At 37.9% G+C, this 27,180-nt stretch overlaps 1 pseudogene; it reads left to right on the forward strand.

The window, feature by feature from the left end:
- Window positions 1-276: 276 nt before the first annotated feature.
- Window positions 277-27,180, forward strand: part of LOC108177173 (large ribosomal subunit protein eL37 pseudogene) — a 38,269-nt pseudogene continuing 11,365 nt past the window's right edge.

The following is a 27,180-nucleotide window of genomic DNA, read 5'->3' on the forward strand; positions in this document are numbered from 1 at the left end:
TTTTTTTTTTTCCCACAGTCCCAGTTCATATGCTCCACACATTCACTAGGTCTTAACCTCCTGTTATTTCTCCCCACCAGAGTCAAGATTTTCTGCTTGGCTGAGAGCGGGCACAGCTCTGAGCTGGCGCAGCTGTTACGTATGTCCAAAATGGCACCTGCTGTATTTTTTCCCCTGCCTTTATAAGGTGAGTGGAGAGAGGGAATCGTGTCCGTACTGGTGCCTTTTACTTATCTATTTTTTTCTCTCCTCTAGTTAGGCTGGTGAAATTTCACCATGGGGCTTCAAGCCTCATTCCCTCTAGGCTCTTCCTGTCACTTTCCTGCCAGTGTCTCCGGCTACTGCGGTTTTGCCTCACCTCCTTTCCAGTGCTGGTGCGTAGACATGGTGGCTGGGGTCCTGAGCCGTGTGCCCTCCACGTAGGTTTCGCCTACTATACTACTATAATAGTAACTATTATAAACTCTTCCCACTAATTCCAGAAGAGTTTTCTCTGCAGTTTTTTCCCTAACTCTTCCCTGAGACTACAGTATCTCAACTTTTATTAAACTATTTTTTCCCGGACTGTCAGTGCACTCCCTCCCTATTCCATCATCTTGGCTTCCCTTTCGGTCTGTGTGTATATTTTTGGGATAAATTTCATCAATAATGTGGCAGATTCTTACAATGAAAGTTACAAAATGTTAGGGGAAAAAAAAGAATAGAAGACACCAAAAATGTAAAAATCTTTCATATTCATGTTTTAGAAAAAGTAAGATTATCAAATTGTCCATGCCACCGAAATAATTTACAGATTCAATGCTATCCAAATCAACATCCCAAGGACATTTCTCAGACCTAGAAAAAAACAATCCTGAAATTCATATGTAATCACAAGAGACCCCAAAATTGATAAAGCAATCTTAAGAATGAAAACAAAGCTGGAGACATCACTATACCTGATTCAAGACATGTTACAGGTCTGTTAAAATCAACAGATTGGTATGAACACAAAAGTAGTCATATGGAACTATGGAACAGATTAGATACCCCACAAATTAGTCCACACATCTTTGACAAGCAAGTTAACATCACTCCCTCAAGAAAGGACAGTCTTTGTAACAAATGGTGCTGGGAAAGTTGGATCTCTGCATGTACAAGTATGAAACAAGGCCCCTGTTTTACACCCTATACAAAAATCAACTCATAGTATGTCAAGGATCTAAACCTAAAATCTGAAGCCATCAAATTACCTCAGGAAAATAGGGGAAATGCTGCAAGACATTGGCATAGGCAATAGTTCTTCATCTTCATCTTCTGTCTTTGACACCATGACTTTGAAACAAATAAATCTTCCTTTTTAAAAAAGAATACATGGGGATAAATTTATCAAAATAAATGCAAAACTTATACTCTGAAGACTATGAAACATTATTAAAAGAAACAAAATTCCATCTAAATAAATAGGAAGATATATTGTCAAAATGAAAATACTTTCAAATCCAAATCCATGTAACAACAATCATGATTTTATCATATATTAGAGGAGAAATATTATGGATCTTGCACAATCACTTTCAATGAACAGAGGAAGAAGGAATACTTCTTGCTGATTTTTATGAGGCCAGCATTATCATGCTTTCAAACTGAACAAAGACAGTACATGAAAATAACTATATAAATTATAGCCCCACTTAAGCATACTTATTCAAAACTTTTAAAAAGTGTTTTGAGGCTGGCGCCGCGGCTCAATAGGCTAATCCTCCACCTAGGGGCGCCAGCACACCAGGTTCTAGTCCCGGTTGGGGCGCTGGATTCTGTCCCGGTTGCCCCTCTTCCAGGCCAGCTCTCTGCTGTGGCCAGGGAAGGCAGTGGAGGACGGCCCAGGTGCTTGGGTCCTGCACCCCATGGGAGACCAGGAGAAGCACCTTGCTCCTGCCTTTGGATCAGTGCGGTGCGCTGGCCGCAGCGCGCCAGCCGTGGCGGCCATTGGAGGGTGAACCAACAGCAAAAGGAAGACCTTTCTCTCTGTCTCTCTTTCTCACTGTCCACTCTGCCGGTCAAAAAAAAAAAAAAGTGTTTTGAAATTAGGGGGCTGGTGCTGTGGTATAGTGGGTAACCTGCTGTCCCATCCTACATGTGTATGGGTTCCAGTCCTGGCTGCTCCACTTCTGAATCAGCTCCCAGATAATGTGCCTGGGAAAGCAGAATAATATGTCCCAAGCATATGGGAAGCCCAAAAGATATTCCTGGTCCCAGGATTCAGCCTAACTCAGCCCTGGCAGTTGTAGCCATTTGAGGAGTCAACTAGTTGTTGGAAGATCTCTCTCTCTCTCTCTCTCTCTTCCTCTCTCTCTGTAACTTTGCCTTTCAAAATAAATAAAATAAATCTTTAAAAATTTAGAAATTAAATCCTGTAATTTAAAAAAAGATAAAAAAAAATGATAAATTTGGACTTGTCCCACAAACACAAATTTGATTTAATATTCAAAAAAATGATGAAATAATTTCATGTAATAGGAGAAGAAAGCTATTTGTTCATTTCATTAAATGTAGAAAAATATAAAAAATAAAATTATAGTCATGATAAAAACACTCCTCAAAACAAAAATGGTAATTTCCTTAATGGATAAATGTTATGTGAAATTTATAGACAACTTCAAAGCAGTCAGACACAAAAGAGTACATGCTGTATAATTTCAATTTCATGAAGTTATTGATCAAGGAAACATTGCCTATGGTAATAAAAATGAGAGCAGTGGTAATTTATGGGGCTAGGGAAATTGTTGCATGAGAACTTTCTGGGTTTGGAAATGCTCTTTTTTTGAGGGAGTTGTTTACAAAATGTATACTTATGTCAAAATTCATTGAGTTTTTCATCTGAGATCTAAACCCTTTATTCAACATAAATTTTACATCACTAATTTAAAAATTCATAATTCTATAAGGAATGTATCTTAGCAGGACTAACATAGAAATATGTTATGCAGATAAATATGACATAATGGGAAGAATACCATAAATCAAGCCAAAACCTTAACAAGCAAGAGCAATCCAAAAATGGCTGAGTGAAAAAGGAAAGTCAGGAGCTGCTTATAAAAGTATTTATTGTACCTTGTACTAAAATTTGGAGATTACATTGAGTAGATGAAGGTGAATATCCAAACAAGAAAGAGATCAATGATAGTCAGATAAGGGACTCTAGCTGCAAAACCAATTCGGATAACAATACCAGATATTTGAACTACATGTTAAGGGCCTATAGTGGAAGTGGAATAGAAATTGATGGGGGAGTCAATGTGACACAGAGAGAGGATTAAGCTTTTGACACTGACATTCTCATATCAGACTGCCAGTTCCAGTCTCAACTACTCTGTTTCCATTCCAGATTCCTGCTAATACTGTAGGGAAGGCAGAACATGATGGCCCAAGTTCTTGGTTCCCTGCCACCCATGTAGGAAACCCAGATGGAGTTTCAGGCTTCTGGCCTCTGCCTGGTCCAGGCCTGGCTGTTTTAGACATTTAGGAAGGAATCAGAAGGTGGAATATCTATCTCTATCCCTTTCTCTCTCTTCCCTCTATGATGTTCTAATTTTCAAATGAATTAAAACATAAATAATTGAATATTTTAAAACTAAATATTGGGGAATGAGTGGGGATAAAATATATATACCATATAAGTAATAATTTTTTTACTCAAATGGGGTATAGAGAGGAAAAGAAGAAAGCACACAATGTCAAAAGGCAGCAGAGTGGCAAAATTCAGACAGAATTCTGTCTCAGTCATGAAGCATTATTTTTTATGCCAAGAGCCCTGATATTCTCTCCTGTGATAAGTTGATTCCTGTCTATGCATTTGCTATTTCTGTGTGAGAAAATAATTCCCATTGCCTGCAGATCTGAAACTAAGTTCAAGTTTAGGAAAGGTTTTTTGCTTGTCAATTTTGCCTGCTAGTCTCTATGGAGGGCTTGTGACCTGGACATCACATCCTTACTTAAAGATCTACAGGAGTTGCACAGTTTCTCTGGGGGCTGGTGTAGCAAGGTGCAAAGAGTCCACTTAGGTCACTTTAATGCTCCTAAAAGATCACAGTCAGCTCTCTTTGAGTTTTATATATCCAGTGGTAAAGTAAAGGGGATAATGTTCAAGGATACTTTGCATTTAAATCATTCCTTCAAAGATGTTTACAAACATTATACCATTAAACAAGGTTCTCTTTCAGAAATATTAGAACTAAATAAAAAGTTCTCCTGCCTATTTCACAGTAGGACAATGTCTTGTGGTTCAGGAAGACAGGGCTAAAGATGTAATGAAAGAACAACCTGGGTTCAAATCCTGTTCCCTTCAATTACCAATAATATGATCTTGAGCAAGTTGCTCAATTTCTCTACATATTTTATGGATATAATAGTCATATATAAATCACTTAAGTACTGTGCTTATCATATGCTAAATGTTCAACAATGTTTGCTGTCTTAAAAATAACTACTGGCCAGCGCCACGGCTCAATAGGCTAATCCTCCACCTGCAGCGCCGGCACACCGGGTTCTAGTCCCGGTTGGGGTGCCGGATTCTGTCCCGGTTGCTCCTCTTCCAGTCCAGCTCTCTGCTGTGGCCCGGGAAGGCAGTGGAGGATGGCCCAAGTCCTTAGGCCCTGCACCCGCATGGGAGACCAGGAGAAGCACCTGGCTCCTGGCTTCAGATCAGCGCCAGCCACAGCGTGCTGGCCGCAGAGGCCATTGGGGGATGAACCAATGGTAAAGGAAGACCTTTCTCTCTGTCTCTCTTTCTCACAGTCCACTCTGCCTGTCAAAAAAAAAAAAAAAAAAACCTACTAACAATTTAAGAATTGAAAATTAGGTGGCATAAGTTATGTGAAAGAACCTACACTAGTGCTATATAACAAAAAGGAACTCCATAACGTGTTATTTTTCCCTCTGTTCTTATCTCACTAAATAGTCCATAATCAAATAGAAATAGCAACTTATAGGAATAGGAAAGGAGGTTTAATCTTGCTGAAGTCAAAAATACTAACTACAGAAAAATGATACTTAGAATGTGGAAACAAATACACATGTGGAAAGCCCATATTGCAGACACAGGAACTCAGAAAACATGGTAGTTTTGGAGCCACTCAATATTGGGGGAAGAAGGCTTATCAGACATTCACTTAAGACAGCTTAGGAATCAGTTTTTCATATTAAGTCTTAAGCTATCAATATAAGCTGTTAATAAGTTAAAAATTAAAAAGATAAAATTTTATATGATATAACCTAACAATATATATACATTATACCAAAATGTTAAGAGAGGCCATGTCTGATCATGGAATTACAGGTGATTTTAATTATCTTCTTCAACAAAGAAAACAATCGAAAAAATCATCCATATTATTAAATTATAAAAATAATGGATCTTAAAGAAAAATCTCCAGAATCTAAGAAACTTCTGAACATTTAATAGAGAGTTTAACTCATCCTTCATTGAGTAGATTTTTCAAATATCCTACTTTGATTCTAGAATAAGGTACTACAAGAAGGAAGGAAGGAAGGAAACAAGGAAGAATTAGAGCGGAAAGAAGAAACAATGCATACTAATAATATGTAACAATAACATCTTACATCACTTTCATTTTGCCTCTTACTAGCTCTATAATGTTCTAATAAGTGTTCAATCTCTTTGAAGCCACTTGTTTTCGCTTGCTAAGAGAGGTAGCGGTAGCTTTGTTTCTGTTTCATAAGTGGCTATGCACACCAAATTAGATAATGTATATAGAAATTATACAAATGTAATAATGAATGAAGGAAGGACCACTTCTGTTTATCTTTATACTAGCAAGTGCCTTATGGGCACAGTAGTTCATCTAGTAAAAGCCTTCAATACATACTGTGCTATTGTTGCAAGATAATGAAAATATAAGGAACTTCAAGACATATAACAATCAGAATTTTAAAAGATTTTTTTTTTTATTTTACTTGAGGGTGTGGGGGTAGAGAGAGAGAGAGAGAGAGAGAAAGAAAGAGAAACATCCACTGGTTCATTTCCCAAATCATCACAATGGTTGTGGATGGGCCAAGCCAAAACCGGAAGCCAGGAACTCCATTAGGATCTCCTATATGTGGCAGAGGCCCATTGCTTGGTGCATCTTCTGCTACCTTTCAAGACATATTGACAAGGAGATGCATAGGAAGGGGAGCAGTTGATAGTTAAATTAGCACTTGGGTATGGGATGCCAGCATTGCAGGTAGTGGCTTAACTCACTCTGCCAAAACGCTACTCTCATCAAAAAGATTTAACTTTAAATGGTTTAACTTTTTTTTTTATCTTTTATTTAATGAATATAAATTTCCAAAGTACGACTCATGGGTTACAATGGCTTCCCCCCCCATACCGTCCCTCCCACCCACAACCCTCCCCTTTCCCACTCCCTCTCCCCTTCCATTCACATCAAGATTCATTTTCGATTATCTTAATATACAGAAGATCAGCTTAGTATACATTAAGTAAGTATTTCAACAGTTTGCTCCCACACAGAAACATAAAGTGAAAAATAATAGATGATTTTTTTTTAAATGATGATGAAATCCGATCAGACCTATTGTCATGTTTAATCCCAGTGAGAGTCAAGTTGGGAATTGAAAATTTCTTTCTTTCTTTCTTTTTTTTTTTTTTACAGAAGTTCAGTTTAGTGTACATTAAGTAAAGATTTCAGTCGTTTGCACCCCCATAGAAACACAAAGTGAAATATACTGTTTGAGTACTCGTTATAGCATTAAGCCTCAGTTTACAGCACGTTAAGGACAGAGATCCTACATGAGGAGTAAGTGCACAGTGACTCCTGTTGTTGACTTTACCAATTGACACTCCTGTCTATGGCATCAGTAATCTCCCTATGCACCAGTTATGAGTTTCCAAGGCTATGGAAGCCCCTTGAGTTCTCCGACTCTTATCTTGTTTAGACACGGTCATAGTCAAAGTGGAGGTTCTCTCCTCCCTTCAGAGAAAGGCACCTCCCTCTTTGAAGACCTGTTCTTTCCACTGGGATCTCACTCACAGAGATCTTTTTGCCAGAGTGTCTTGGCTTTCCATGCCTGAAATACTCTCATGGGCTTTTCAGCCAGATCCGAGTGCCTTTAGGGCTGATTCTGAGGCCAGAGTGCTATTTAGGACATCCGCCATTCTATGAGTCTGCTGAGTATCTCACTTCCCATGTTGGATCACTCTCCCCTTTATTTATTCTATCGGTTGGTGTTAGCAGATACTAGACTTGTTTATGTGCTCCCTTTGACTCTTAGTCCTTTCATTATGATCAATTGTGAACTGAAATTGATCACTTGGAGTAGTGAGATGGCATTGGCACATGCCACCTTGATGGGATTGAATTGGAATCCCCTGGTATGTTTCCAACTCTACCAATTGGGGCAAGTCAGCCCGAGCATGTCCCAAATTATACATCTCTTCCCTCTCTTATTCCCACTCTTATGTTTAACAGGGATCACATTTCAGTTAATTTTCAACACTTAAGAATAACTGTGTGATAATTACAGAATTAAACCAGTCATATTAAGTAGAACAGACAAAAAAAAAATACTATGAGGGATAATGTATTAAGTTGTCCATTAGCGGTCAGGGCTATGCTGATCAAGTCACCATTTCTCATAGTGTCCATTTCACTTCAGGAGGTTTCCTTTTTGGTGTTGAGTCAGTTGTCACCGATCAGGGAGAACATATGGTATTTGTCTCTTTGGGACTGGCTTACTTCACTCAGCATGATGTGTTCCAGATTCCTCCATTTTGTTGCAAATGACTGGATTTTGTTGTTTCTTACTGCGGTATAGTACTCTAAAGAATACATATCCCATAATTTCTTTATCCAGTCTACCGTTGATGGGCATTTAGGTTGTTTCCAGGTCTTGGCTATTGTGAATTGTGCTGCAATAAACATTAGGGTGCAGACCGCTTTTTTGTTTATCAATTTAAACTCCTTTGGGTAAATTCCAAGGAGTGGGATGGCTGGGTCGAATGGTAGGGTTATGTTCAGGTTTCTGAGGAATCTCCAGACTGATTTCCATAGTGGCTTGACCAGTTTGCATTCCCACCAACAGTGGGTTAGTGTCCCTTTTTCCCCACATCCTCGCCAGCATCTGTTGTTGGTAGATTTCTGTATGTGAGCCATTCTAACCGGGGTGAGGTGAAACCTCATTGTGGTTTTGATTTGCATTTCCCTGATTGCTAGTGACCTTGAACATTTTTTCATGTGCCTGTTGGCCATTTGGATTTCCTCTTTTGAAAAATGTCTATTGAAGTCCTTGGCCCATCTCTTAAGTGGGTTGTTGGTTTTGTTTTTGTGGAGTTTCTTGATCTCTTTGTAGATTCTGGTTATTAACCCTTTATCTGTTGCATAGTTTGCAAATATTTTTTCCCATTCTGTCGGTTGTCTCTTCACTCTCCTGACTGTTTCTTTTGCAGTACAAAAACTTCTCAATTTGATGCAATCCCAATAGTTGATTTTGGCTTTGACTGTCTGTGCCTCCCGGGTCTTTTCCAGAAATTCTTTGCCTGTGCCAATATCTTGAAGGGTTTCTCCAATGTTCTCTAATAACTTAATGGTGTCAGGACGAAGATTTAGGTCTTTAATCCACGTTGAGTGGATTTTTGTGTAAGGTGTAAGGTAGGGGTCTTGCTTCATGATTCTGCACGTGGAAATCCAGTTTTCCCAGCACCATTTATTGAATAGACTGTCCTTGCTCCAGGAATTAGTTTTAGATCCTTGATCAAATATAAGTTGGCTGTAGATGTTTGGGTTGATTTCTGGTGTTTCAATTCTGTTCCATTGGTCTATCCATCGGTTTCTGTACCAGTACCATGCTGTTTTGATTACAACTGCCCTGTAGTATGTCCTGAAGTCTGGTATTGTGATGCCTCCGGCTTTGTTTTTGTTGTACAAGATTGCTTTAGCTATTCGAGGTCTCTTGTGCCTCCATATGAATTTCAGCATCATTTTTTCTAGATCTGCGAAGAATGTCTTTGGTATCTTGATTCGGATTGCATTGAATCTATAAATTGCTTTTGGGAGAATGGACATTTTGATGATGTTGATTCTTCCAATCCATGAGCATGGAAGATTTTTCCATTTTTTGGTATCCTCTTCTATTTCTTTCTTTAAGGTTTTGTAATTTTCATCGTAGAGATCTTTAACGTCCTTGGTTAAGTTTATTCCAAGGTATTTGATTGTTTTTGTAGCTATTGTGAATGGGATTGACCTTAGCAGCTCTTTCTCAGTCATGGCATTGCTTGTGTATACAAAGGCTGTTGATTTTTGTGCATTGATTTTATATCCTGCCACTTTGCCAAACTCCTCTATGAGTTCCAATAGTCTCTTAGTAGAGTTCTTTGGATCCTCTAAGTACAGAATCATATCGTCTGCAAAGAGGGATAGTTTGACTTCTTCCTTCTTGATTTGTATTCCTTTGATTTCTTTTTCTTGTCTGATGGCTCTGGCTAAAACTTCCAGAACTATGTTAAATAGCAGTGGTGAGAGTGGGCATCCCTGCCTGGTGCCAGATTTCAGTGGAAATGCTTCCAACTTTTCCCCATTCAATAGGATGCTGGCTGTGGGTTTTTTATAAATTGCTTTGATTATATTGAGGAATGTTCCTTCTATACCCAATTTGCTTAGAGTTTTCATCATGAAAGGGTGTTGAATTTTATCAAATGCTTTCTCTGCATCAATTGAGATAATCATATGGTTTTTCTTCTGCAGTCTGTTAATGTGGTGAATCACATTGATTGATTTGCGAATGTTGAACCATCCCTGCATACCAGGGATGAATCCCACTTGGTCTGGGTGGATGATTTTCCTGATGTGTTGTTGTATTCTATTGGCCAGAATTTTATTGAGGATTTTTGCGTCTATGTTCATCAGGGATATTGGTCTGTAATTTTCTTTCAGTGCTGCATCTTTCTCTGGCTTAGGGATTAAGGTGATGCTGGCTTCATAGAAAGAATTTGGGAGGATTCCCTCTTTTTCGATTGTTCTGAATAGTTTGAGAAGAAATGGGATTAGTTCTTCTTTAAATGTCTGGTAGAATTCAGCAGTGAATCCATCTGGTCCTGGGCTTTTCTTTGTTGGGAGGGCCTTTATTACTGTTTCAATTTCTGTTTCAGTTATGGGTCTATTTAGGTTTTCGATGTCTTCATGGTTCAATTTAGGTAGGTTGCATGTGTCCAGGAATCTATCCATTTCTGATAGGTTTTCCTGTTTGCTGGCATACAGGTCCTTGTAGTAATTTCTGATGATTCTTTTTATTTCTGTGGTGTCTGTTGTTACGTTTCCTTTTTCATCTCTGATTTTATTGATTTGGGTCTTTTCTCTTCTTTTTTTAGTTAGTTGGGCCAATGGGGTGTCAATTTTGTTTATTTTTTCAAAAAACCAGCTTCTCGCTTGGCTGATTTTTTGTAATGTTTTTTTGGATTCAATCCTGTTAATTTCTTCTCTGGTTTTAATTATTTCTCTTCTCCTACTAGATTTGGGTTTGGTTTGCTGCAGTTTTTCTAGGTCCTTGAGGTGCGCTGAAAGCTCATTTATTTGGTACCTTTCCAATTTCTTGGTATAGGCACCTATTGCTATAAATTTGCCTCTCAATACTGCTTTTGCTGTATCCCATAAGTTTTGATATGTTGTGTTGTTGTCTTCATTTACTTCCAGAAAGTTTTTGATTTCTCTTTTGATTTCTTGAATGACCCAGTGTTCATTCAGGAGCATGTTGTTCAGTCTCCATGTGTTTGCATACTTTCTGGGGTTTCCTGAGTTGCTAATTTCCAGCTTCATCCCGCTGTGGTCTGAGAAGCTGCATGGTATGATTCTAATTCTTTTAAATTTGCTGAGACTTGCTTTATGGCCTAGTATGTGGTCAATCCTAGAGAAGGTTCCATGCGCTGCTGAGAAGAATGTGAAGTCTGTAGATGTAGGGTTGAAAGTTCTGTAGATATCTGTTAGATCCATTTGGGCAATAGTGTCAATTAAATCTGCTGTTTCCTTGTTGATCTTCTGTCCGGATGATCTGTCTATTTCTGAGAGTGGAGTATTGAAGTCCCCCAGTACTATTGTATTTGAATCTAAATCTCCCTTTAAGTCCCTTAACATATCTTTTAAATAGACCGGTGCCCTGTAATTAGGTGCATATACATTTATAATAGTTACATCTTCCTGTTGAATTGAACCCTTAATCATTATATAGTGTCCCTCTTTGTCTCTCTTAACAGTTTTTGTATTAAAGTTTATTTTGTCTGATATTAATATGGCTACACCTGCTTTTTTTTGGTTTCTGTTGGCATGGAATATCTTTTTCCAACCTTTCACTTTCAGTCTGCATGCCTCTTTGTTAGAGAGATGTGTTTCTTGTAGGCAACAAATAGTTGGGTTGTGTTCTGTGAGCCAGTCAGCTAAACGGTGTCTTTTAACTGAAGAATTCAGACCATTAATGTTCAATGTGACTATTGATACGTAGTGACTTTGCCCTGCCATTTTCCCGGAAATATTTTCTAGTATATGCTTTGAGCTTCCCATGCTCTTTTACTGGTAGGTGTTCTTCCTTTCCCTTCTTTCATATTGATGGCCGTGTTTCTGTGTTTCTGAGTGTAGCACATCTTTAAGTATCTTTTGCAGGGCCGGACGAGTGGCCACAAAGTCTTTCAATTTCTGTTTGCTATGAAAGGTCTTTATTTCACCTTCATTCACAAATGAGAGCTTGGCAGGATATAATATTCTGGGCTGGCAATTTTTCTCTCTTAGCACCTGTGCTATGTCTCGCCATTCCCTCCTAGCTTGTAGGGTTTCTGATGAGAAGTCAGCTGTGAGTCTGATTGGAGATCCTCTGAGAGTAATCTGACGTTTCTCTCTTGCACATTTTAGGATCTTTTCTTTATGTTTCACTGTGGTAAGTTTAATTACCACGTGTCGTGGTGAGGATCTCTTTTGGTCATGTTTATTGGGGGTTCTATGAGCTTCCTGTACTAGGATATCTCTGTCCTTCTCCAAACCTGGAAAGTTCTCTGCTAGTATCTCACTAAAAAGGCCTTCCAATCCTTTCTCTCTCTCCATGCCTTCAGGAACTCCTAGAACTCGAATGTTGGTTTTTTTAATAGTATCCTGTAGATTCCCAACAATATTTTTTAGGTTTCTAATTTCCTCTTCTTTTCTTTGGTTTGACTGTATGTTTTCCTGTGCTCTATCTTCTAAGTCCGATATTCTCTCTTCTGCTTCACCCATTCTGTTTTTAAGGCTTTCTAATGTGTTTGTCATTTGATCTATTGAGCTCTTTCTTCATTTCATTTTGATTTCTCTTCACTATAACACTTTCCTGTTCTACTAGTTTCTGAGTTTCATTTTTACTCTTCCTTAAAATTTCGTTTTCACGAGAGAGATTTTCAATCTTGTCCATTAAGGATTTCTGTAGTTCAAGGATTTGCTTTTGAAAACTTCTAAATGTTCTTATCATAAATTTTTTGAAATCCGTATCTTGCATTTCTTCTATCTCATCATCTTCATACTCTTGGCTTGGGGTGTTTTGCTTATTTGGAGGCATCATAGTGTCATCGTTGATCTTGCTCCCTCTATTTCTGTGTTTGTTACTCGGCATAGTTAATTCTTCTTGTGTCACTGTGCGTTTTTTTTTTTCTTTTTTTTTTTTTTTTTATTTATACTGTGTCCGTGTTAAGTGGACTGCCTGCTGTTGGAGGAGCCTTGGAGGCTTGAGATGGGTGCGGCCTGAGAGCTCTGCCTGGTTCTTCCAGGTTAAGGGTGTGCAAAGGTGACACCCTCAGGTTATGCGTGGTAAATCTCTCTCTTTTTATTTATTTATTTATTTTATTTATTCAGGGGGTAAGTAACACCGCAGGGCAAGGCTGTGCAGAATTGATGGTATTTAGCTTCCAGTCTTTGGCTCCTCTGGACTCCCACTGGGTTGCCTAGGCTACTGAATTGTAGTGACTCAGTTCCTTAGCTCTCCCCCATTGATATGTAAATCCAGAGAGCAGGCCTGCTCTTTGTCTCTTGGGAATTCTAGCCTTGCAGCCTTGTAACCTTTGCAAGGTTAGGGGGAAGAGAAACCCCGAAGCTTTTTTTTTTCCTTCTTTCCGGTAGTGAGTTTGCTGCACTTTCCGGCCCCCCTCTAGATTCTGACCCCCGTTTCCCCACCAATGTCTCGGGTTATTGAGCTCACCTCCCCTTCCAGCGCCGATGTGTGGACTCGGAGCCCTGAGCGTCCCAAGTCTCCCCGCTGTTGTCTGTGTGGCATGCACTCCCCTTGGAGCACTGGGGCTTCTGCGGCTCGGTCCCGCGACTTGGCTTCCGCGCGGTGGGCGACCTTGTTCTCCCAGTAGGTCCTCAGATTCACGATTCCCGTGCAATTTTTTCCTGGTTCTTTTTTCTGCGGCTACCGTAACTCCCCTTTTATTAAACTAAATTTTCCCGGACTATCGGTGCGCGCCCTCACTATTCCGCCATCTTGGCTCCGCCCCCGGTTTAACTTTTAATATTTGAAGATATACTGAAGTTATTTATCTTGTCCTTTAAATATGGATGCTAAATACCAGTGTGTTTATCTGGATTTCTAGATGATACATGGATAGCCAGTGAGAGTTTTCAGCTTTAATTCCAGATGTTTTTAGGGCTTTGCATGTTGTACTTCTAAAACTCTAGATATAGGAGATTCTAATTTACTTTAAAATAAGTTTTTCAAATGCTTCATTCAAGTGAAAGATTTTTTTAACTTTTATTTAATAAATATAAATTTCCAAAGTACAGCTTATAGATTACAATGGCTTCCCCCCCCCATAACATCCCTCCCATCTCCCTCTCCCTTTCCGATTCCATTCACATCAAGATTCATTTTAAATTCTCTTTATATACAGAAGATCAAGTTAGCATATAGTAAGTAAAGATTTCAACAGTTTGTACCCACACAGAAACATAAAGTGAAAAATACTCTTTGAGTACTAGTTATAGCATTAATTCACATTGAACAACACATGTAGGACAGAGATCCTACATGAGGAGTAAGTGCACAGTGACTTCTGTTGTTGACTTAACAAATTGACACTCTTGTTTATGGTGTCAGTAATCTCCCTAGGCTCTTGTCATGAGTCGCCAAGGCTATGGAAGCCTTTTGAATTCGCCGAATCCGATCTTATTTAGACAAGGTCATAGTCAAAGTGGAAGTTCTCCCCTCCCTTCAGAGAAAGGTACCTACTTCAAGTGAAAGAATTTTAAGAAAAATGAAGTATTATTCAAAGTAGTTAAAACCAAGCCACAAGAAGCAATGACATAAAATAAGTGTTTTCATTTTGAAGGAAAATAGATAATACTTTTCAAAGTCACAAAATATATTTAGTTACAGATGCCTTGCAAGGTCTAATTAAAAGATTAAAGATCTGAATAAGAGAGGGTAGAGATGTGCAATTCGGTACATGCTCAAGCTGACTTACCTCAAACGGTAGAGTTAGAAACATACCAGGGGATTCCAATTCAATCCCATCAAGGTGGCATGTACCAATACCATCTCACTGGTCCCAGTGATCATTTTCTGTTCACAATTGATCATAATGATAGGACTAAGAGCCAAAGGGATCACATAAACAAGAATAGTGTCTGCAAATACTAGCTGATAGAATCAAAAAGGGAGAGAACCATCCAACATGGAAAGTGAGATACACAGCAGACCCATAGAATGGCAGATGTCCTAAATAGCACTCTGGCCTCAGAATCAGCCCTTAAGGCATGCAGATCTGGCTGAAATGCCCATGAGAGTATTTCAGGCATGGAAAGCCAAGACACTCTGGGGGGAAAAAAAAACTAAATGAAAGATCTCCACGAGTGAGATCCCAGTGGAAACAACGGGTCATCAAAGAAGGAGGTACCTTTCTCTGAAGGGAGGAGAGAACTTCCACTTTGACCATGGCCTTGTCTAAATATGATCAGAGTCGGTGAACTCAGGGGGCTTCCATAGCCTTGGCAGCTCCTGACAAGAGCCTAGGGTGATTACTGATGCCATAAACAAGAGTGTCAATTTGTTAAGTCAACAACAGGAGTCACTGTGCACTTACTCTTCATGTAGGATCTTTGTCTTTAGTGTGCTGTACATTGAGATTTAATGCTATAACTAGTGCTCAAACAGTATTTTTCACTTTATGTTTCTGTGTGGGAGCAAACTGTTGAAATCTTTACTTAATGTATGCTAAACTGATCTTCTGTATATAAAGAGAATCGAAAATGAATCTTGATGTGAATGGAAGGGGAGAGGGAGTGGGAAAGGGGAGGTTTGTGGGTGGGAGGGATGTTATGGGGGGGGAAGCCATTGTAATCTATAAGCTGTACTTTGGAAATTTATATTTATTAAATAAAAGTTTAAAAAAAAGTAAATATGACAAAACAAAAAAAAAAGATTAAAGATCATAGGTCATTCCATTGCAGAGGACACTAACATTATTCAATAAATTTCTTTAGGCCAACTAATTCAGAATTTTTGAACCTCTGTAGTGACTGCTTAAATCAAATACTATTTCATGTATCTGTTTTAAAAAGATTCCATAAAGAAATACGTGAGGTAATAGGGCAGTAGCAATTTGTTAAAAGCTAATCTACTTAGAAATGCCTTTTTCAAAAGCAAGATGGTGGAATAGTGACAGGGAGGTCTGCCCTCAGCTCCAAGAACTTAGAAAAAAAAAATAGGAGAAGGTACACTCTCAGGGGAAATTTGTTGGGAAAACTGCAGTGAGAATTCTTGCAAAAACAGTGGAAATGGCCTGGACCTGAGTAGAAGGTACAGACATGCAGCAATGAGCATGGAGCATGAACACAACAAAAATGCCAGCAGGCTGCTCTGGAGAGCAAGGCGAGGTCAACTGCCCATGCCACTGTAGATAACAGCTGGAGGGAGAGTCTAGTAGGCTACACTGCGTTTGAATCTGTCCTGGAACCCTCAGGGGAGCTGGGTGACTGCTCACAGGCAGGGACTGGGTGAGCGGGGGGAGGAAGTGGTTCATCTCTCTGTTGCCTTCTTCCTCCTAAACACCAGTGCCCTGTGGTTAGCCGTGGGAAGGCTGGTGTCATTTCAGACATAAACAGGTTGCATCTGATCCAGCTATTCTATGCATACCCAGCAACTAGCAGGCACTGTCAGCAGGGCAACCACAGCAGTTTGAGTCAATTGGTGGAGACTGTCCCCACCTTTTCATCTGGGCAACAACACTGGGAGGGGGAGCTATCCCCCTTGAAGGGAAGTGCCACCCATGGGTGCTCTTGTGTGTACCCTGCATAACTGTGATAAGGAGTAGGACTGAGGCCAAAGCATATTGTTTATGCTTGTGATTCAAGGATTTTACCAGAGAGGAAAATCTGTGTTCCACACTGACTTTGAGAATGGCTGGGGGGATAAGACTCGATATGCCAGGGTGAAATACATATGGGCAGAGGCTTGGGAAACCCTCGGTCTCTGTGGACAGGACAGGCTAGTGGAATCTCTTGCACTCCTTGGCTTAGGAGCCCTAGGTGCTGAACTGTGAAAACGCTATGACTGTGTGAGAGGGGGCAGGGTGTTGCTGGGGTTCTGCGTAAGCTCTGGTTGCAGAGTCACACTCTTGGAACTCCTTGATTGCTGGGGCAGCTCATTGCATCTGGAACCATTCTCACAGTGAGGACTACACAGATCATTTGTGCAGTTCATACAGTGGTGGTGATGAGTGTTGGACACACTGGGGACTAACAACTGGGCATTGCTCAGCTTGAAGGAAAGGTGGTAAGGGGATGATCATATCAGCAGACAGGCTCCCTGGCCACACCCTTCATACACTTCTTGGTATTCACTGAAAGCACAGTCCTTCCACTAAACCACAGAGGCAGGGCTCAAAGATAAAAGTCAGCAGAGAAAAAAAAAACAGCAATTAACTCCACAGATGTCTAAAAATGAATGCAGAAATTCAGGAAAGAATAAGAAAGACATCATGATACCCTTGAAGGAACAAAACATTTTAATATCAGAATGTGAAGAGGAAGAGATTGATGAAATGTCAGAAATGGAATTCAAAAACTTAATCACAAAATTACTCAAAAGCAATCAGAAGCAAATCCATGAACTAAAGAAAACTATATATGACATGAATGAAAAAATTCTCCATGAAATTGAGATTTTTAAAGAAAAACCAAAATGAAATATTAGAAATGAGGAATTCAGTAGATCAAATAAATCAATGCAATGGAAAGCCTTAACAGCAGACTTAGTGAGGCAGAAGAAAGAATAGCCGAACTAGAAGATAAATCTTGGGAAATCCTACAGTTAGACAAAAAAAAAAAAAAAAAAAAAAACACCTTAAAATCAGTGTTGGATATTTATAGGATACTTTAAAATGACTTAACATATGGGTCTTAGGAGTTCCCAAAAGTGTGGAAATAGAGAATGGGCTAGAAGGCCTGTTTAGTAAAATAATTACAGAAAACTTCCCCAATCTGGAGAAAGAAAGGGACATCCAAGTAAATGAAGCATTAACAGACATGACTAGAAGAGATTTCCACCATGATACATTGTAGTCAAGCTCTCCAAGTATAACATAAAGAAAAGATTCTAAAATGTGCCAGAGAAATGCCAGATTACTTTCAGAGGATCTCCAATTAGACTCACAGCTGACTTCTCATCAGAAAACCTATAGGCTAGAAGGGAATGGGGAGATATAGTACAAGTCTTAAAAGAACTGTCAACCTAGAATACTTTACACTGCAAACCTATCATTTATAAGTAAAGGTGAAATAAAGACCTTCCATAACAAAAAGAAATGGAAAGAATTTGTCACCACTCATCCAGCCTTACGAAATATTCTTAAGGATGTGTTACACACTAAACAGAGAAAGATAGCCATCATTATGAAAGAGTGAGAAAGCAGAAAATCCCCCAATAGAAGTACAAAAAATCCAAAATGAACAATAGGAATATTTATGAGAAAATGTCAGGGTCAAGTCCTTACTTATCAATAGTAACCTTGAATGTAAATGACCTCAAATTTCCAGTTAAAAGATACAGAATGATTGAATGGATTAAAAAACAAAACCAGTCTATTTGCTGCCTACAAGAAGCACATCTCACCAACACAGATAGACTCAACTGAAAGTGAAAAGATGGATTAAGATATTCCATACTAACAGAAAACAAAAAATATCTGAGTTTGCCATCCTACTACCAGACACAATAGACTTCAACACAAAAACTGTCACCCCCGTGTTCACTGTAGCACAATTCACAATAGCTAATATAAGGAATCAACTCAGATGTCCAGCACCTGCTGACTGGATAAAGATATCACGGAAAATATATGTGTGTGTGTGTGTATATATGTATATATATATATATATAGAATGTAGTACTACTCAGCTGTGAAAAAATGAAATTCTGTCTTTTGCAACAAGATGGTCACAACTGGAAGCCATTATACTTAGTGAAATTAGCCAGTCCCAAAAAAGACAGATATAATATGTTTTCTCTGATTCAAGGTAATGATAGAGTACCTGAAATACAATGTGTTTGACTGAAATAGACATTTTGAGAATCAATGATTTTTTATAGCCCTTGTCTCTTTCATTAAGGAACAGTGTTTTGTTTTGCTTTGTTTTCTCTTCATATTATTTGATGAGCTATTTTACTTAGAATAGTGTGGACTATACAATCTTAAGTGTGTTGAAAATAAATTATTGTAAAAATTAAGAGTGAGAATCCAAGAGTGAGAGGGTGAAAGGCTTAGAGCATGGGCTGGTGGTAAGTGCCACTATGTTCCTAAATCTGTATAAATGAAATATACAAAACGTGTATAACTTAAACTATATATGTATGTATGTATGTATAAAATGCCTTTCTCTTACAGAGGCAGATATTTCACACTGCTCTTCAAGCTAAACATCAATGATTGATAGTCAGAGGTCAGTGTTGTGATACAGAGCATTGTGCTACCACCTACAATACCAGCATCCTGTAAGGGCACCTGTTTGAGTCCCAGCTGCTCCACTTTTGATCTAGCTCCTTGCTAATGTTCCTAGGAGAGCAGTTAAAGATGTCCTAAATGCTTGAGTCACTGCCACTAATGTGGGAGACCAGGATGGAGTTCCAGGAGGAGGTCCGGATTGAGTTTTATGATCCTGGCTTTGGTGTGCCCCAACCCCTGGATGTTGTGGCCTTTTGGCAAGTAAACCAGCAAATGAAAGATCTCTCTCTTTCTCTGTTTCTCCCTCTGTCTCTATGATTCTGTCTTTCAAATAAATAAATAAATCTTTAAAAATGACAATCTTTAGAAATCTACAATTCAATTATTAGAAGTCTACAATTCAATTTTATAACATGTTGGAATGGGCCAACTTCTGCTTACAAATCACTCACAGTTACTCTGCTAGCTCAGTACAGGGAAAAGAAGGAGGAGGAAAACCCGAGGCAAGAAGTTTAGGAATGCAAAATGATTGTCTTTCATGAAATCCAGTTAAAACTCTGAGTTGGGTTCAGAAAGGGGAAGGGAGACAGACTTGCCAGCAATCAGAGTAGAGATGTCCAAAGCATAATTGAAGAACTGCAAATTTGACTTTGAAATGCTTGATGAAAAGGCACTATAGGAAACATAATTATTAGCATACTGTTTAATGTTTTAATTGGATGCATTTTGCTGTGCTGTGCCAAAGTGATTTTTGAAGTTGATTGCATTTTTGTCTCCTTTCCTATTCTTTAAAGCTCAGCCAACCTTAGTAAAAGAGAAAAAGGCGGTAGATTACATACATAAAAGAAAGAAAGCTAATGATTTAAGAATGTGTGGTTTTCCCTCCCTTGAAACATCACTCTTAAGTTTCTAATGTGGGGGCAACATCCATTCTTTCATAGAGGGAATAATGTTGTGTTGGGCAGCAAATCATTGCTGTCCTGGATATTTAAAGGAATTCTGTTTGTTGTATTAAATTATCCTGTCATCTGTACAATACACTACTGGCTTTGATTATAAAGCCTTTAATCATTGATAGCAGTTACTTGTTAAGTGTGGCTTTTATTGTGTTCATATAAGCTAAATTGTTCATTATTTCTTAAAAAATAGGATAGCAAGAAATCAAAGGAATAATTAAATTAATTTGTTCAGAATTTATTATTGGTATGTATGAGAATTATAAAATGTTTACTAAAATGAGAACGAATTTTACAAATATAATATTTTAGCATGCTGAGCATTTTTTTCTAAATATATGAGACAAAAACAGTCAATAAATTTGATCACTTTTCTCTTTTAGCCATGCAGATTTTTCCTTGCAAATCACTCAGAAAAAAGAATAATGTAGTCTCAAATTCATGTGAAGGTTCTTTGATCTTCATGTAAATAAATAGGCTATCTTCCTCTCATAGGACTCCTTTTTGAATATGATTTCTTTCATCAGGTAGTTTGTCTCATCTTTGTGAACATCAAGGTAGTTTGCTTTAGAACATCAAACAGATATTTCCTACACGTTTACAGGAAATGTATTAAACAATATAAATGGCAAAACTTCCTCTCAACTTCCAGAAAAACAGAAAAGGCAATATTTTCTGTTGCACACCAATTGGTAGGAGGCACATCCTTAATTGTAGTCATAATATTCCAGACAAATAGCAAGCATTTCCAGCTCCTTGAAGGGAAAAAAAGGAAGCTTGTATGCTGAGAAAGTTCAGCTAACTTTACGGAACTGGGGGAGAAAATCAAGAACACATGACTTAGAAAAAAAGACCATAGACTAGAAAGAGTCACAGGAGTTTAAAATTGTATGTTTATTACAATAAGAATGTTTATAAAAGAACACTCAATGAAATATGTCCAAGTATTAGACATAGTCTAGGTTAGCTTGAGAGGCTCAAAGAGGATTTGATCCATTTCTTATTTTTCCAAGCCAGCTCTAATTTGTCTGAGTTCTTTAACTCCCAGTTGGCTCAGCAACTTTATGATTCTTGGCACAGTGTGAAATACATTTTTTCTGGTCTTTGAAAGTTGACCGATTTCTTGCTGAATGAACCAGTCAGCCAACTGTGAAGCCAATTTTCCTAGCTTCAGTAGACAGGCAACTTTCTGGTTTTTTTTTAATTATTATTCAGAAATTAAAGATTTTTTTAATTGTCCCTAGTTAAGGATATGCAACAATGAAATTTTTATGTTCTGATACTTGAAATAGTCTTGTTTAACTCATCAATAATTGCATGACAATTGATACACCTTTCATTTGCTTGCACTTATGCTTTTTCAAACTGATTCAGTACCAAAGTCATTCAGTGGGCACTTACCTACTAGAAGCAAGGCTTCCAAGGGGAAAAAGATGTTCAAGACTCTGTTCCTGATGTCTAAGCAATCACACTCTTATTGAATAGTTATATGTCAGGCTAAAAGCTCTGAGTCAAGAAAGGTACAACTTTCAACTTTCATTATAGAGGTTTATTTGTATTAGTTTTACAGATTATTTAAAGAGATAACACTTTTGTAATTTTCTGAGGTAAGACTTATTTTAAGATTTACTTTATTTTTATTTGAAATTCAAAGTTACAGAGAGAGGTCTTCCATCCATTGGTTCACTGCCCAAATGGCTGAAATAGTGTGTGCTGGGCCAGGCCAAAACCAGGAGCCAGGAGCCAGGAGCTTCTTCCAGGTTTCCCCCATCAGTGTAGGGGCCTAACCATTTGGACCATTCTCTGCTGCTTTCTTAGGTGTATTAGAAGGGAGCTGGATAGGAAGCTGAGCAGCTGGGACTGGAACAGGCACTCAAATGGGATGCTGGCTTGCAGGTGGTAGCTTAACCCACTACACCTCAAACTAAGACTTCTTAAAACAAGAGTTCATTTAGCATATGTTTGAATGATAAACAATGTCTATATGGGTGATATTGGAGATATAGGCAATAGAAACACTTCAAGTGGAAAAATAAGTATCTCTGTTGCTTATAAATATTTATGACTGAAACACGGTGTTCATGGGTATGTGTGGAGCATTTTCACATTCAATTTTCATTATTAAAAAACTAGGACAGCACAGTGGTTAAGAGCTCAACTCTAGTGTCAGAGATCTGAGCTCAAATATCAGTTCAGCATCACTAGTAGTAGCATGAATTTGGGTTACTTAAACTGGTAAATTTCAATTTCCATAGTTACAGATTAGTAGATGGTTATTACTCAAAAATAAATTAAATAATGTAGTACATTTTCTCATAACTTCTAAACATAATATGAAATCAATAATTGTTATCTAACCAAGTACCTGAATATTACCAGGGTAGAATATTCACTGATTATTTTTCTAATTTTTTAAACATGTGAACTCTAAAATGTTGTAATAATTACATGATGCTACATTATCTAGAATTTATATCTTCAGATTTTTTTCTCTATAAATGGCTTCACCGTGATCATTCACTACTGTGTACTTTTGTATTCTCTATATTTGAAAATTACAAATAGTTATATTTCCAAGCTTACTCAGATCAATATCTCAGCTTGGAAGACTCTTCTTTCCAAAAAGTTGTAAGTTTCCTTGCCCATGTAGAAAGACCATATCCAAAATAAATGTCCATACTTTTGTTAGAAGAATGACCTTTCATTCTTCCTTTTGAAACTGAAACTCAGAAAGTAAGAATACACAGATGAGAATCTGCAGAATGAGCTTATGAATTCCTTTTATATGTTTCTGAGATGCATATTTGTTATTCAGTCAATTTTACCCATGTTCTATGCATCTGTGTAATCACATATCCTTCTATATATTTTAAAACACCTGCTAAGTACAATAATCACAAAAGGATGTTATAGTTCTATATGAGATATGTAAGCAGTCATTTAACACGAAGTTTAATTACTAATTAATAAGACAATAATGGGTATTTTTAAAAAAAGAAATATAAAAATACATTGAGACATGATTAAACGAATAAAAGCAAAAATATTGCCATGATGTTTTATTATAATTCTTAAAATTGGGAATGAAGTTAAAGATATTTTATCTCATAAAAACATAATTTTGACTCTACACAACTGATGAATCAGAGAAGACCTTAATTGCTTCTTATTCTACAGACAACTTTCAATTCATTAATTTCCTTCTTCCTTTCACTTCTCTCAGATTGTTATTTTTTAAATAAACGCAGGCATGAGTACTGAAATGATCATGCAGGTGACTGGATATGAGATCATTTGCTTGATAGCAGATGACTCATTATTCTAGTGAATAATTTTATTATTTTTTATTTATTTTTTTGACAGGCAGAGTGGACAGTGAGAGAGAGAGACAGAGAGAAAGGTCTTCCTTTGCCGTCGGTTCACCCTCCAATGGCCACCGCGGCCGGCGCGCTGCCGGCGCACCACGCCGATCCGATGGCAGGAGCCAGGTACTTCTCCTGGTCTCCCATGGGGTGCAGGGCCCAAGCACTTGGGCCATCCTCCACTGCACTCCCTGGCCACAGCAGAGAGCTGGCCTGGAAGAGGGGCAACCAGGACAGAATCCGGCGCCCCGACCAGGACTAGAACCCGGTGTGCTGGCGCCGCAAGGCGGAGGATTAGCCTAGTGAGCCGCGGCGCCAGCCTAATTTTATTATTGTTAATACTACTAGTAGGAGTAGGAAAAGAAAGGCAGAGAGATGGACAAAAAGAAACAGAGAGACAGTGTTCCCATTCACTTGCTCACTCACTGTAGGCCATACAATAGCAGGAGCCAAGGCTAGGAGGTAGGAATTCAGTCAAGGTCTCCCATGTGTGTATTAAGAACCCTATGACTTTAGTTGTGACCTCTCAGTATATTCATGCAGCAGGAAGCTAGGTTCAGGAGAAGAGCAAGGACTGGAAGTCAACCACTCTGTATGATACGTGGGCATCCTAACTGGCTTCTTAACTACTATGCCAAATTTCTGCTCCATTTACTCTGTGTTCATAAGAAAGATTTCTCTTAATTCTACTTTCTTTTATTGTGTCTCTGTATGTATGACTATACATTTTGTTTCTACAACTATATAATTTTCATGAGTTATTTTAGTTACAAAAAGAGAGGGAGATGCAGACAGAGAAAAAGACATCTTCTATGTGCTGGATCATTCTTCAAATGGCCACAACAGCTGGGGCTAGGGCAAGCTGAAGCCATGACCCTGGAACTCCATCCAGGTCTCCCTGGTGGGTTCAGGGTTCAAACCATTTGGGCAATCTCCCACTTCTTTCCCAGGCCCATTAGCAGGGAGCTGGATGGGAAACAGAGAAGTCAGGAATCAGACCAATCCTCCAATATGAGATACAGCACTGTAAGCAGCAGCTTAATCCTCTGCATCATGGCAGTGGCCCTGTACTATCTATGTAATAATTGTTCTTTATTTCTTTTTTTAACTTAATATTTCTTAATATCAAATTATAGAACATTATTCATGGGAAAATTGATTAGATCAAGTAGTACATATGATGTGCTCCTAGTGGGTGCTAGCTTGAGCTAATTTCTTAGAACTTTGGATTTCTACAACTTTAGCTGATTAATGTTGCTTTTGGCTGAAGCTCTGATTTTTAATATATAGTGTGAGGCAGAGTCAGATAATTTCAAATCAAATGGAAAGAACCTCTTTGTCCAAGCTTCTTAGAATGGAACTGAGGGCATAGACAGCTCTTGGAATTAAAATTTTTCATTATTATAAATATTTCAATCACTTTAATATGTTTTTCTCTGAAATATTGTGCCAAGTGTACCTACTACCTATCTCTAGCTAGATAATATCCCTTTCATTTCTTCCAATTGCCTAGAAACACATCTAAGATACATACTTTATTTTGAAAGTAAATATTTGGGTATTGGAGGATTACATTTGATTGATCATATAAATGAAACTTCTTTCACAGTTTCTATTATGGAGATCATTCTTTACTGTCCTCTTGATGCTACACAGTGGATCCAGCTTTGGCAGTTGAGTTAGAATCTTTATAACTGAAAATGGCTTTATGACAATTTCTTCAACTCAGTGTATCTCTGATTCTATTTCCAGTATTTCTTTGTTCACTAACATGTGAGAATAATCCTCTTCTCCAATGTGATACCTTCACCATGAACTTTGTCTCCAGTCATGCATTCCTCCTTCAGACCATCTAATTCCTATCATTAAAATTTTATCTTTTGTCCAGAATTTTCTCATCATCATCCATCAGTTCTTATCAAACATAGACAACTGAATTAGTCTGTTTACTGTAACTAGTTTGTTTCTGTTGTTGCTAGATTTTTTATTCTCTAAAGCATTATGCACTGACTGATGTTGCAAAAACCAACTTTAGCTACATGGTATATTTTATGGTAATTTCTGTTTTCTTCATAATGCACAGCTTGAAAGTTAGTTGGAACTCATATTGTACGTCATTAAATAACTCACTCAGATCTCCACGGTAAACAGCTATTTTTGCATCATTTCCTCCACACTAAGGCAGACGACAGGAATCATTATTTTAAGAACATGCCTTTGATTACTCCCTGATGTGCTGTAGTTGATTACCATGACAGGAGACCTATGCTGGTAATGTTCACTGTTCCCTTCTTTTTATCTCAATTATATTTGAACAATGAGGAAGGAACAATATTTGCATAAGCAGTTTTGACCATGGCAAAGAGTCGAAGGTGATATAGTATCATTATGATTACGGTGAATAGTAATAAATGCCATAAAAAATCTCCGTTGCTAATAATACACTTTTCTGCAATAGCCTTTTTCTAATGCACTTAAAACTATTTATAAGCACCAATTGAGTCAACTTCACAGCATCTCATGAAGAAAATTTTCCATTAAGTAACACTACTTCACCACTGAGTCCTAACCTTTACAATCTTGTTCTCTGCCCACACACACTAGTAATGTTGCTTCTTTTATTCTTTCAGTCTAACTGTACTGACTGAGACCTTCTATTGTTGGATCATGCCATTTCTTCACATCCTGGCTTTATATTGTTCTGAGACTTTAGGTGAATATTTAAACAAATTGTTATTTGGTATTTCAACCTTCTCAGCCTTGTCACAACATCACAGTTACAAAGATACAATAATAGTGAATGATTCTATTCATTTCTAGGCATGAGAGTATTCTAATTAACTAAAACTAGAAAACTAGTTACCTGAAACTTACAGTATAAGACAATCGTTTATTACGCTCATGGACTCTTGAGTGTTAAAAATTTTGCTAGAGCACAGCTGGGTGATGTGACTGATTCACAGGGGCCCGGAACTCATTTGGCTCATTTAGAAAATTGCATGTTGGTGGCTGAAATCATTGGAGGGTTTACCCACTCATATGTTCAGTAGGAGAAGAAAGAAAGGAAAATATATTTACTTGTTACTATGTGCTAAGATATGTACTAGGAAACTCATGTTAATTTTCGTGTTTGATCCTTAAAATAAATTATTCAACCTCTATTTGCTACTGATAAGTCTCAAAGAATCACCTTATTTTCTCAGTCACTTCTACAAGATAGCAGATGTTGCCTCTGTTCTTTCTTGTCCAACTGTTTTTCCATTCATCAGTGGCACCTCACTTCATGAACTACACATCCTTCTATGTCTTTCAGTGTTTTTCAATATATTTTCCATATTTTTCTCTCTCCACCATCTTCAGTCCATTTTCTCTAATGTTCCTACTTGAGAAGTTGTAAAAGCCTCCATTATAGCACTTTTTTGTTTCCACTACTTTTGTACAAAGTTATTCCACCAGACTGTGGACAAATTGAAACCAGAGATGGTACCACTTATCATAGAGCCTGGCGAGTGGTTATTGCTCAATAATGTCTATTGAATGGGTTTCTAAAAATCAGAATGAATGTAATATTTCTTATTCTTTTTAACATGTACCATTTAAAGAATCTTATCCTTTCTAGCAAGTACACAATGCATACAGTTACAAAACAAATATAATATATGTTATAAATATATTTTACAGGAACTGCAACCATGATATACTGATGCCTTTTGGATTTGATACGCTTTAATCACAACTCTATATCAATGTTTTTGATAGTGTCAGCATCTAAACAGAAAGCTTTGAACTTAAATTTGTTTAAATAATTGGGAACAATTTATAAATATTGTTGTTATTTGGGGCATGTCTGTTGGAAAAATATTTTATTTATTTCAACTCACATTTACGCTAACAGAGAGACCCTCAGTGAGAAAACTCA

Source organism: Oryctolagus cuniculus, chromosome 10, assembly GCF_964237555.1.
Source record: "Oryctolagus cuniculus chromosome 10, mOryCun1.1, whole genome shotgun sequence".
Classification (NCBI taxonomy): Eukaryota; Metazoa; Chordata; class Mammalia; order Lagomorpha; family Leporidae; genus Oryctolagus; species Oryctolagus cuniculus.